Here is a 12,350-nt window from a genome sequence, read left to right on the forward strand (position 1 = left end):
TCAGCTGAGTGGACTGGACTCTAGAGAATCACAAGTTGGGGTTCACATCTCACCTCACCATTTACTCCCATGTTAGACAGTTTGCTGAGCCTTGGTTTCATTTTAGAGTCATAGGTTACTACAGAGCTTTGTAGGGATTACAAAAGGGAATATACAAAACATACTTCTTATAAAATAAAGAAAACATATGAGTGGTTCTATTATTATTGAAAGACAAAAATAATAATAAATGGAAGTAAAAACATACAGATCCGGGAGAGGAAGTACAGAACACATGTAAGAGATGGCTGTGGTATGGATGACCTCCTTCAGGAATTTCACAGGAACCTTTGGCTCACTCATCTAGAGCCAAGGGCTATCACTGGGATCATCCCAACAGAAATGCCACTGAGAAAAGGGGAACCATACCAACCCACACGCCCTTTTTCTTTATTACCATGAGGAGAAGAGGGGGAAATGTGCAGCTTTCATTATCAAGGCTGTATATATGGCTACAAAGACGTTTTGCCTCTGCACATGGCATGACTCTGCTGGCATCAGAAGAAGTAGGACCTGCCTCCTTTCAATCTCCTCTTTGGCATGCTATTAAAATCGATCTATCCATTCTGCTCCCTTATGATGGTACCATCATCCAGCTAGTCCAAGCTCAACCAACAGACCCCAAACTGGTACCCTGAGCTCTGATCTTGTCCACAGTACTCTCTGCTTTTAACCTGTGCCCTGTCAAGAAACTTTATTTCAATCAACAGTTTGTTAGCAATGGACTCAGTGACTATCTTAGGGTTCCTATTGTTCTAATAAAATACCATGACCAAAAGTAATGAGGAAAAAAGGTGGATTTTATTTCCTCTTATAGCTTGTAATTCATCAATCCAGAGAAGTTGGGGCGGGAACTTAAGGCAAGAATCTGAAGGCAGGAGTTAATGCAGAGGAGTGCTGCTTACTGGCTTACTCCCTGTGGTTTGCTCAGTCTGCTTTCTTACAGCACCCAGAACTACCTACCCAGAGGTGGTACCACCTGCAATGACACTGGACCCTCCCACATCAACCATCAATCAAGAAAATATCCTACAGACTTGTCTACCGGCCAATGCCATAGAAGCATTTTCTCAATGAAGATCCCTTCCTCTCAGCTTATCCCAGCCAGCACAGTGACTATGTGACAAAAGCACACATAGCTGAAATCTGCACCAGGACCGTGTTGAGAGACTGCTGGCATGTGTCTGCAGTCATCCCTGCTGAATTCCACCCTAAGAATCAGACTGGCGAGGTGAGTCGGTGGGTGAAAGCCTGCTGATCAATCTGAGTTCAATCCTAGAAACCATAAACTGTAAATACAGAAGAAGAAAACCAACGACACAAAGTAGTCCTCACACCTCCACACACATGCTGTGTGACACACATACACACCGTACATACACATAACACCAACAACAACAATAATAGTAAATGTGTATGTGTGTGTTTTGTATGTGTAACAAAAATAATTAGAGATGAAGAGGTCATGAATTTGAGATGGAGTCGGGGGAAGTGGAAGGCAATAGAATTGGGAAGGGAGCAGGAGGAGTCATTTAGCTGAAGTGCTCATGTATGAAATTCTCCAAAAAGAAATTTTAAAAAAGAAATACAGATAAACAAGAAAATAATAATAATAATTTTTAAAATCTAAAAATGGCTAGAGACAATCAGATCACAAAGGTCAGAACTCAATGACTATGCCATCAAAATAGTCACCTCCTCTGTCAGCCATAGCTGAATCTGACTGTCCCCACTGAGCCCCTGAGAAGTTTTATGTGAAGAATCTGGTGACAGTATGACAAGATCTCTCACCAGCAACAGTTCTTGTGACATCTGCTTTACAGACAGAAATGACCTTGTCTAGAAAGTCATATGCAAGGTTGAGCGATCCTAGGGATTTCCAAGAACTGATGGAGTAACTATGCCGGCAGGAACAGAAGAGGATGTGTCTTCAGTCAGGGAGGCATGTCTACCAAGAGCAGGACGTCATTGGGAATGGGAGAGTGTCCAGAGAGAAGCAAGCTTAGGAGACAGAAACATACCACCTAGGCAGCAGCACAGACATTGCCCACCCAAATCAAAGCTAGGAATGCCTATAGCAACCGAGAAAGCCTGCAACATCACCATCCTGGGATGCCTGCTTCTTTTCCTATTTGCAGAATTTCAGGGACAGCATCAGACAGATGGGTGGCTTCCCTCTTGGATGCAAGTACAACTGAGACTCTTCTACCAAACTGTTGGGGAGCATAACAGTAGTGTTCCACCCAAACAATAGTCACCAACAAAGTCAGTGGTTTTTACAGAACAAGCTTTTACACAAAGCACATTTAAGCACACATAAAAAGAGTAAACAATACCTATCAACTGCAACTTGATTTTTTTTTCCAGGTTAGCTTTAGTCCCGAGATTTGCTCAGAATGCCTTCCAAATCACTCAGCATCATAATTACTTTAGAGTCAAAGCCTCCTAGGGATTGCTCTGGATTTTAAGCCAATTTAGAATCAAAATCCTATATTGCTCTTCCCAACTGCCAGCTGGAATTGTTTCCATCTAGGAAATCATGATTTCCCTCTTTTATAGCTTAATTCTGAAATAACTTCTCACAGCTTTCTGCCACATTCTCTCAGAGTACACCTTTGCTTTTTATAATTTCAGTAGAAAGGAAATAAGAAAATGATGTCAGGAGCCACTCCTGACCTTCCTGGGGATTCCTCCTTCGGTCTCCTTCTGAAGGAGGCTGCCAGCATCTTTGGAAAGGAATTGAAAGACACTTCCCCCTCGTCAGGCTTTTATCCCTCATTTGCCCTTGCTTATTTTGACTTCTTCTCAATCTTGGCTCTTATTTAAAGAGTTATATGAATACTTCTGGCAGTCATGGATAGCCATCTTTGATGCTTTAGTTACACAAAGTCTGTTCTGAAGGAGTTTAACAGTGGATACATTGGGCTGTCTACCCAACTTGTTTCTTCCCTGTTCTTTCCATCCTTTCTGAACCCAAGTTTCTTCAGGTGCTCACACCATTGTTTTGATTATTCGAATGGTGCAGAGAAAGGCAGCTCACCCATAGCCCTGAAGATCCACCCTCTCTACTATAGACAAAGTAATTCTTTGCCAAGTGTTAGTGTATGGATGCTCATGTGGGTTAACTCTAGCCAATTAGGCGTGGAAGAAAATCTACCTAAGGCATCAAATAAAAGTTGGTTTTCTCTATTCTGAGAAGAAGGTGCTGGGGGGGCTCTTTCTTCCTTGGGAGAGTGTCTCTGTGTTGTCTTGATATCTAGAAGTGCAACAGGCCTCTTAATAATAGCAAGGAGTGGGGTGTGGCATCAACATGAAGACAAAGTCAGGGGGAGGTTGAAGTCTAGACTGTGATGAACTCATTCCAGAGCCTGACTGGGTGCTATGGTCTTCGGTGAAATAATGCATTTCCTTGAGGTTCATCCACATTGAAAGTTGTCTGCTCTGCTGCTTGAAACCCAAACATTCTACTGACTCCAGCTCCCTAAAGCAAACGGGAAAGTTTGGTGAAGGTTTGAGAACATGGACTTCACTTGATTGATTATACAATTCTTTTTCTTATCCTACCTCACAGATGGTTGCTGGTCCTACAATATGACTAGATGACAGGCAGGTAGACTGCATGCTTTGTGGTAGACTCTTACCATTGCACTTCTCCTAAAGGTTGCACAGTGGAGTGTTTTGTGAAAATAGTACTGTAGAATGTTGGGTTTTTAAAAAGCAAAGGTGATGTGGTTTGAAATCCCAATGACTGAAAAACTCCAAAGAGATAAAACTAGTAGTTACAGTAATGAGTTCCAAAGAAATAGACACATTAGCAGAGGCATTTCTTTGGTAGAGCAAATACTGTTGGAATATAGGAATCAAGGGAAAGGAATTCACTGACAGCCATATAGCCTAGAGCTGTACGCCTTCCTTGTTTATGACTCAAACCCATGACATCTCAGAACCTTCTTTACTAAGATAGCTTAAAATCAGAACCAGGACCTGAATTTTACTAGGTGTTGCTTGAATATTCTTAAGCTGTAGTATCGCTCCATATATATTTCCACCAACAGCCATTATTAACATTTGTGTAGAATTTGTGATTTTCGATCCCCTTTCACATTTATTACTTCTGTTCATTTCCCCTCTATCTCTGACAAGACAGAAGTCACCACTGTCATCATCAATGGACTGAGAGGAAAAGAAATACATTGACCAACATGGCGCTAACAAGCAAATAGGATGGAAATCAAGGCCTTCTGACTCTCAGTTCAAAGTTTCCCTTTCACTCCGGCCCTCCCCTCCTCCCCATCCCTGTAGGCTGTAGCAAATTTGAAGTTATGCTACTGATCAGCAGCAATTGGTTTGAAATAAGAAATCTTTGTATTCAAATATAAACATGAATATTTGAAAATTGCTAATGTGGGCCAAATGTTGGGCTTAAGATGATTGCCAACCTCTTTTGTGAATACAAACTCCCTTAAACCATTTGCTCTCATGTAACATTTAGCCTAAGATGTAATACACAATACACATATAGTGTTTCCCATGTACAATGTTTTCCAGCTTCTAATTCGCTTTAGGCCATCAAAAGAGAACGTAAAATAACCCCAGAGCTCTAGACTTTTGCAATTACCTTGTGGAGAGGGAAAGGGAAGGCTGGGAAGAGTTTTTACAACTGAGAAAATCCAGATTTCTTATTAGTCATGGTCTAAAAATGACAACCCCCTGCCTATGCAAGCCGGGCTCCCTCCACCCGCCCCTTACCCACAAACTGCAGCTGGCAAAGCCTGCTGCAGAACACATTTTTCTGCCTGGCAAGCCATCTACAAACCTGAGCAGGGAACCCATTTTTACACAAGCTGGACTGCTCCTCTCAGCCTCAGGGGCAAAGTGCCACCCAAGAGGGCAGGCACGGAGCACATGGAACTAGCCAGCTGCAGTTCAAGCCCTTGGCCATGGCAGCTAGCCAGCCATGGCCCACCAAGAAGTGGAGTTGACACCAAGGTCCTTCCGCACAGATGAGCTTCCTTTCCCTACCAAGAGCTCATACATGAGCTTAATAAGCTTGCTTTGAACTGTCCCACGCTCGCCACGCCCAGTAGCCTCTGTTTAACCAAGCTGACCGCAGGCAGGAAATTCTGATGAATGAGATGGCCAAGGATTCCCCCCAAGCACCAGAACTGGAAGAATATGGACGAAGAATCACAACCTCTAGCTTAACAGAAAAGGAGCATGTAGCTTCTGAAATGTCAGAAGGGGCCTCCTGCCTCAGGTGTCTTTGCCCAACAATTGTTCATCTACCTGAACGTAATACGGTGGAACCATTGTTAAAGATAAAAACCTACAGGTGGTCCACGATATCTTTGACAGAACTCTCCCTCTTCCTCCTTCTCCCTCTCCATCATTTGATTTTATCCTACTGCCTCTCATTATAAAATCCTTTCCTTGAAAAGGCACAGCCTAAATTCTCACAGCACCCCCTACCTTTACCTCCCCTACTTCCCAAACCAAGGAGTTTCCCCCTAGGCATATAATAATGATTGCTCACAAATTTAAACCCCCAGCCGAGGCCTGGGCTCCAGATGCAAATAGCTCAGAGCAACGTGGTTAAAACCTTTTTATACCCTTTTCCCAGGAGGACAGAGACATTCCGTCCAATCAAGGTTCTAGGCCTTGGCTTCACCTACAAGGACCGAAGAGCCGGGTTTGAGGTTGTTTCCATGGCTGCAGTGTCTTAAATTGGGATCCTTGGAAACAGACTCTGAGATGGGAAGCTGCCCATGAAAGGTTGCCTGGAGAGTACTGCCAGGGTATCAAGAAGGGAAGGAGGCAGAATTGGATGAAGGGAGCAACTACCCCACAACGAGGCTAGGGTGGAGACTTCAGAAAGTCCTGTGATGGACTCTGAGGCTGCAATTCTTCCAAACTGACATAAGAAGCCAGGCCTTTTGATTTCCCAAGCAGTCAGTTATTGGCCATAGATTATCTCCTAGAATAAGGTGCATACCTTGGGTGCAGCCGTTCTCTGGGGCTAGATGTAATTCCTTCTGAGTTCAGAGCAGTGAACCAGGAGCCACCACTATTCCAGGGGCTGAGGCTGATGCATCATTGGTGAGCAGGAATCCAGAAGGAGAAAAACAGTGTCCATTACGTGCCTCCCCTAATGTATGTGTTTTAATAAGAAAACTGCCCCCTCAAAGGAACATTTCCAGGAGTGTGGTTGTGTTCCTAGAACAAATTTAAAGAATGAACTTGCAAAAAAAGAAAAAGAAGAAGAAAGAAAGAAAGAAAGAAAGAAAAGAAAAGAAAAGAAAAGAAAAGAAAAGAAAAGAAAAGAAAAGAAAAGAAAAGAAAAGAAAAGAAAAGAAAGAAAGAAAATCTTAGTGCTTCAGTTAATTTTGAAGACTGTAAGGGAGACCTGTTGTCCTCTCTTTCAACACATTTATTCAAGATTGCCTTCACTGTCTTGGGTCTGTCCCCATAGCTGTTCTTCTGGCTTTAACTGCTGACCGTGGTCACATCAGTCTTCTTAATTGAGCCACCAGGCCACTATTCCTTTCAGAATCCTGTTCTACATGATTCCCTATCCTCCCAGCCCTTTGGACTTCTAGGGGCCAATCTCTATGACAATTCTTACCCACATTGGTATCCCTCTTGGCTTTCCTGTGGAAATCAGTCAAATGGGGAGACTTGTAGTCTCATAGACTGCTACACTCTCACATGCTCCCTTCACATCTGGGTCTTTTATCCCTTCCCTTTGCCATCCGTCAAATCATCACCTTCAGTTGGTGTATGGAAACCCTCACTTTCTCTAAAGCTCCAGAGAGCCATGCATTGCCATCACCTGCAATCATCGATAATACATAACATTTCATATCATTAAAGTCCATATTGGTAAACAATGTCCTATCCAAATCTATGGTCCACCTATCCCTTGAGATTCAATCACTTACATCCTCTCTAAGTTCCTACTGATATACATTGACTATACCCTACAGCTCCTATGGCCTATAGTTTTCTCCTCCTTTAACATATCTAGTTCTTTCCAATCTGCTCATAAGGGAATTCACCCCTAGTTATTGGTTCAATGGTGAAAAAATAAAGAAACAGAGGTACAATGAGGTGTTGTCACTGGCCTGTCCCGTGTGATCTCTCTGCATGATCCTCAAGCAAGGAAGTACAACAAGGGTTTCATAACCAGGAGACAGACTTCTCCTATGGGCCCAACATGTCAGGAAGAATTTTGAATTCAAAACCTTAAATGCATCGACCCAGCTATCCTCATCCCATACAGTAGAGTACTCTCTTGCCTGTTAGGTCCTTAATCTGGGCAGCCGAGTCCTTCCAGTCTTCTCTGAGGCCCCACTTCCCAAACAAATAAGTTCTCTACTCCATCTGCTTGCCAATTAGAGGAGATTAAAGCTTCTTTAAATACTGCTAGAGACCCCTCTGGCTTTCACATCTTGCCTTGAAATGGTGATTCATCGCCCCGGGGTTGTAATTCTCCCTCTTGGAGGAGCAGAGAGCCCTCAGCAGCAGCCACTCAGCACCACAGCTCTTCACTGTGCCTCTCACACTTAGTCAGAGGTATAGCCCCTTGCCATTGCATCTCCTTCTGGTTAAACTAGTAAAGGTTTGATTGCTGCACGGCCTTAGGCTGCTAGAGACTACCCCCAGCCCCCCCCACCACTTCTACCCCCCCACCCCTCCACCCCCATCCACCCCAGTGATGGATACAGCCAGCCATCAGTAAAGCGGTGATTCGCATTCCACTTTGCAATCTTCTTCCCGAGGCCATATTCTGTACTAACTAGATTAGATCAAATCACCCCTGAATCCATATGTATTTCCACCAACAGCCATTAACATTTGTGCAGAATTTGTGATCTTCGAACCCCCTTCACTTGATTATTCTCTTCATTTTCCCTATATCTCTAACAAGATAGAAGTCACTGCTGTACCAGCCTTGTGCCAGCTCTCAGAGCCCACCTGTTGCTGCCTTGACCTTAAATCCCACTTTCTGAGCTATTGTATCTCTTGCCATTACTTACTGGTTAGGACTCAGAAAGGCCTTTCTTGACTACCCTACGTAGGTCTGGTTTGCTCTCAGACCCGCCATTATCCGTCATTATAACGAGTTGTATATTTCCTACCTAACTCTCACCAAAATCTGTAAACCTTTTTTTTTTTTTTTGCTGTTGCCTTGTGTGCTATCTATATCTGCCTCTAGAATATAAGCGCTGTTGGTCCATGAACCACCCTTAGCCATCCATCATGGTACTCTCAGCTCCTGGATTGTAATTAGATGGGAGCACAATCAAATTCCGCTGAATGAATGAACCGAAGCAGAGAAATGACAAGACTGATAAAGACAAATGAGTCGAAGATAATAAACAACAAGGTTATGTAAATCAATTGCTGGGTTTGCAAAGCCCTCTGGGAATATGCAGGCCGGTGTAAAGGAGGCTGTCACTACCAAGCACAGGTTGATTCTAGAACTTCTGTCCTCCCAATGTGTGGGCAGGAAACCCCAAAGACTCTAGGCTAGAAGTCATCTGCTTTTTTTTTTAAATCTACACCAGTGGCAGGCAGTTTAGAGTCAGTAACGTTAGTCCTAATGTTACTAAGATCATATCTGTACCCACTGACTGGCAAGGTCTGTGGAAATCTAGAGTATGTTGGCACAAATTTGAACTGATACTTTTTCTACTAGTATTTTTATCTTCAGCCTAATGTCTAGCTATGAATGAAAGAAACGTCCTCATGAAAAGTAAAACCTAGTAGATGTGGGAAGCTGTAGAGGAAGTCATCTGTAGATCACAGGGTGTTTACTGGTGGCTGCCAATATCCCCTGCTGAAGGAACCATCCCTACCATCAGTTCACAAACCCACAGTCTCAGATCCCAACCAACAGAGAGCATCAAAAGGCTTGATGGTCTCCATTAGCCATTGAGCAGCATTTAATGTTCCTGGTGAGGCAACCTCTCCAGGGTTCAGTTTCCATGCATGGAAGATAAGTGCTCACACAGACAATAAAAACAATCTTGAGCTGGGGTTTGGCATGAAATTTGGCTCTGCCAGATCCCTTTGTTCTTCCATGGGAACATTTTCACGCTAGGCTTCAACATACCATCTATTGGCCAAGGATGAGCATTGATGCCTTCCCAAATCTCACCCAGTTTAAATGATCAATATTCTTCCTGTGTTGTGTCCACAAGCCTACTGAAGAGGAACTCAAGCCTTACTAAAAGTGAAATAGATGCTTCTTCCAGAAACTTCCTCTTGGGAAGTTTCAGGTGTAAAGAAAAGGAGGTGCGTAAAACAGGTTACTGAGCATTGTCAAAGTCAAGTCTGGCAGGGCATTGCCTGAAGTTATGAGTTTCAAATGCAGCATTAAAATTCTTAATGGACTTGGGAACTCATTTGGAGATTTCCTATTCATTAATATCCCCACTGATTCTATTTTCCACTCCAAATTTGATGAAAATGCTATTTTTATCAGTGTATTTATTATTCATTCAATGGTATGGAAGCATCTTGTATAGATACACAGAGATGCTTTTAAGTTTGAAAATTACTATTTTTATTCTGTGGAGTTAATTGAGCCTGCCACCATACATCTAATTTATGGAAATCACAAAGACAGCAAGTTGCGAAACAAAAGTGTATTTGGTGCATAATACTGGGTTTTACGCTCTCTAATGCGATGGAATGTGGGCTATCAAAATGATCTTTCTCCCTAACTCTAATGGCTGATTCTTATTTATGGCTGCGTATTATATATAGTTGGATCTATATAAGCTGATAATACAGTGAGATGCAGCAATTTTCTCTAGTAACACTGGGAGATAAAGTTACTTAAGTCAATATTTTGGTCATTTAAGCACTGATAACCACCTTGTGTATGTATTAATGATGATCCATTTCACAACACATCATTATCCAGATCAATTTGTCTATTCCCTCTTTATATAGATCTAACAGGCTCAGCTTCCATTCACAGATGTAAAGCGCCATCAGTACACATTACTTCTTAGTACTTATTGCCTCAAATATTGATTTTTAATTTTTTTTGTCAAACAAAATGTGTGCTCTCATTTTGTGCTACTAGAACACACACACACACACACACACACACACACACACACACACACAGTTGGAACCCATCACACTGTATAAAATTTTCCCTAAAGTGAAGGAGCTCTTAGGCTTAAGCATTATTACTTTTAAGTTATATTTGTTTCAAGAAATAGAAGCTGGTGGAGAGAGATTCATTGGAAAGATGCTGCGTTATTACCCACAATGCAAAGGGAAGTGAAATAAGCAGGACTCAGACAGCAAAGGAGCCAGGAGACCCCCTGGGCCTCAGCAGGAGATAAAGGACATCCAAACACTGAGTCTTTACTGAGTAACAAGCACAGTCTATACAACTTCAAGGTGTTCTATCAGTCCTCAGAACAATGTCATGTGGCGAGTACCACCATCTCCACTGTAAAGAAGAAGAACCCAGAGAAAGAGAAATTAAGTAACAGCCTGTCATAGTGACCACTCTATTGCTATGAAAAGACACCATGATCAAGGCAACTCTTATAAAAGACAACATTTCATTGGGAGCTTGCTTACAGTTTTAGAAGGTTAATCCATTATCATCATGGCAGAAAACAGGCAGGCATGGCACTGGAGCAGTAGTTGAGAGCTTTACTTCCTGATCCGCAGGCAAATAGAGAGACTGGACCTTGCCTGGGCTTTTGAAACCTCAAAGCCCACCCCCCAGTGACACACCTCCTCCAACAAGGCCACACCTCCTAATTCTTCCCAAACAGTTCCACTTCCTGGTAAGTAAGCATTCAAATATATGAGCCTATGGGTGTCAGACTCATTAAAACCGCATGTCCCAAAGTTACAGAGAGCTAAGACACTAAGCTAGTTCCTGTGTGCTGTTGTCCTTACAGTGCATAGCAAAAAAGTGACAGTCCCACTAACTGCCATTCTCCTTGACTCACTGTTTCAAATTTCAGGTTTATGAAATGCATATCCCTCCTTGTGACGAAGAGAGGACTATATGCTACAACCTGGGGTCAATCCTTATAACTTGGGCATCCCAACCAAATGAGGTAATTCTCTGCACAGTGGTATTTTGATAAATGGTGGACCATATATACAATGGTGATTCTATAAAATTATAATGGATGAAGCATCCCTATCTCCTGAGGACTCTGAAGTCATAGTTAATGTCCTACCACAACACAATAATCTTGTTTGTGGTGATGTTGGTATAAACAAACCCGTCACACATCAGTTACCTAAAAGAACGGTGCAGACATACACAAGAGACATATACTTGATAATTGACAACTATGCAACTACCTTACTATTTACCATATTATACTTTTTTTTCATTATTTTTACAGTGTATTCCCTCTATTCACAAAAAGAACGTTTGAGACTGGAGAGATGATTCAGTTGGTAAAGTGTTTGCCATGAATGCATGAGGACCTGAGTCCAAGTCTCAGAACCCACACCAAAAAAAAAAAAAATTAAAAAAATAAAAATAAAAGATGGGCATAAGTGGTGTGTGCTTAGAACCACTGCATAAGAATGCAGAGACATGTGGCCTCCTCAGGCTCAAGGCCCAGCTTATTTGCTAGGCTCTAGGCCAGGAAGAGACCCTGTCTCAACAAACAAAGGTAGAGATTATGCTAATTTAGTAAAGAGGTGATTGTGAGGTTCTCCTACAAGATCTATGACTTCACTAGACCTGAGTAGTTTGGCAGGTTTCTATTACCAGCATGATTCCCCTCTTGCTGAGTGGGAATTAAGTCCAACTAGAGAGCTGTTGGTTACCACCAAGTCATGGCTGCCACTACTGCACCTGCGGGGCACTTTTCAGGCCCTTTCAGCGCAATTATTGTGCCATGTTGGTGGTTGTTGTGGATCATAGGCATCATAGCAGAGTAGGACTTGTGGTTGTCTCCCTCCTTTGAAATCTTGCATGGCTCCTTCTGGTACCATGAAAGCCGGTCTTCAGGGAGGAGGCATTCAGGTCAGTTTCAGCTCAGGGGCCTCTGGACCCTGTTTTAGAAATGCATGGTGTCTTCAGCAATAGAGACTTAACTTCTACCTCTGGGGGTCAACCAAGGACAATAGCAATAGCCTACCACATTTTGGGATTCTCTTGGGCAATCCTAACCAATAATAAAAAGGGGGCTTCTCATGCTTTGTATTGAGGGTTTAGTTAGGTGGATGGTCTTTAGGTCCTGGAGGGAACATTGTCAGCCTTAATGGGAAATTTTCATTTAAACTGTGTATGTATATTTACATAGTGA

At 42.6% G+C, this 12,350-nt stretch overlaps 1 long non-coding RNA gene across 3 annotated transcripts in view; it reads right to left on the bottom strand.

The window, feature by feature from the left end:
• LOC107399464 (uncharacterized) overlaps positions 1-12,350 on the bottom strand; it is a 53,107-nt gene that overhangs the window by 11,904 nt on the left and 28,853 nt on the right. The window lies entirely within an intron of this gene.

The sequence above is a fragment of the Peromyscus maniculatus genome, chromosome 13, assembly GCF_049852395.1.
Source record: "Peromyscus maniculatus bairdii isolate BWxNUB_F1_BW_parent chromosome 13, HU_Pman_BW_mat_3.1, whole genome shotgun sequence".
NCBI lineage: Eukaryota > Metazoa > Chordata > Mammalia > Rodentia > Cricetidae > Peromyscus > Peromyscus maniculatus.